Source organism: Mus caroli, chromosome 13 (assembly GCF_900094665.2).
Source record: "Mus caroli chromosome 13, CAROLI_EIJ_v1.1, whole genome shotgun sequence".
Taxonomy (NCBI): Eukaryota; Metazoa; Chordata; class Mammalia; order Rodentia; family Muridae; genus Mus; species Mus caroli.
This window is the reverse complement of record NC_034582.1, coordinates 76,617,463-76,618,791: the sequence shown is the minus strand read 5'-3', so window position 1 is coordinate 76,618,791 and position 1,329 is coordinate 76,617,463.

Genomic DNA, 1,329 nt, shown 5'->3' with positions numbered 1-1,329 from the left:
CTCTGTGGCTCCCGCCTGTCCCAGAAGCTGTCTGCCTCTGTGGTCCTCACTCTCACCTCTGCAGACTAAGTTCGGCCGGTACTTGAAGTTCTTGTCATACAGATCTCTCACCTTCATGGCTATTGCAGAGGTTATTGTTTACCTAATTTCTTTCTCAACCCCTTTATCATTTGTATAAAGGAAGGCTATTGACTTCTTTGAATTAATTTTGTATCTAGCCACTTTGCTGAAGGTGTTTATCAGCTGTAAGAGTATTCTGATGGAATTTTTGGGCCCACTTATGTATACTGTCATATTATCTGTAAAAAGTGATACTTTGACTTTTTCCTTTCCAATTTGTATCACCTTGATCTCCTATACTAAGCCTATTTGGTCATAATGAATGATGGTTTTGATGTGTTCTTGCATTCAGCTTGTGAGAATTTTATTGAGTATTTTCACATCAATATTCACAAGCAAATTTTGTTTGAAGTTCTCTTTCTCTGTTGAGTCTTTGTGTGGTTTAGGTATCAGGGTGACTGAGGCATCATAGAATGAGTTTGTCAGAGTTCCTTCTGTTTCTATTTTGTGGAATAATTTGAGGAGTATTGGTATTAGTTCTTCTTTGAAAGTGTGGTAGAACTCTGCACTAAAACCATCTTGCCCTGGGCTTTTGTTGGTTGGGAGACTGTTAGTGACTGCTTTTGGTTCTTAAGTAGTTTTAGAGCTGTTTAAATAGTCTACCTGAACTTTATTTAACTTTGGTATGTGGCATCTATCTAGAAAAATCAACCATTTCATTAAGATTTTCCTATTTTGTGGAGTAAAGGCATTTGGAGTAACATTTAATGATTCTTTGAATTTCCTCAGTATCTGTTGTTATAACTTGCTTTTCATTTCTGATTTTATTTGGATACTGTCTCTCTGTCTTTTGGTTGGTTTCACTTAGGGTTTGTCTATCTTGTTGATTTTATCAAAAAATCAACTCTTGGTTTTGTTGATTCTTTGTATTTTTTCTTTGATTCTAACTGAGTGATTTCAACCCTGTTGGTCATATCAGCTGCCTTCTACTCTTTGATGTGCTTGCTTGCTCCTGTTGCCTCTCCCCCTCCCCTCCCCTTCCCCCTTCCCTCCCCCTCTCCCTCTATTCCCCCTTTCCTCCTCCTCCTCCTCCTTTTCCTCCTCCTCATCCCCCTCTCCCTCTTCCTCTCCCTCTCCCCCACCCCCTCCTCCTCTTCCTCCTCCTCATTCTTCTTTTTCTTCTTCTTCTTCTTCTTCTTCTTCTTCTTCTTCTTCTTCTTCTTCTTCTTCTTCTTCTTCTTCTTCTTCTTCTTCTTCTTCTTCTTCTCC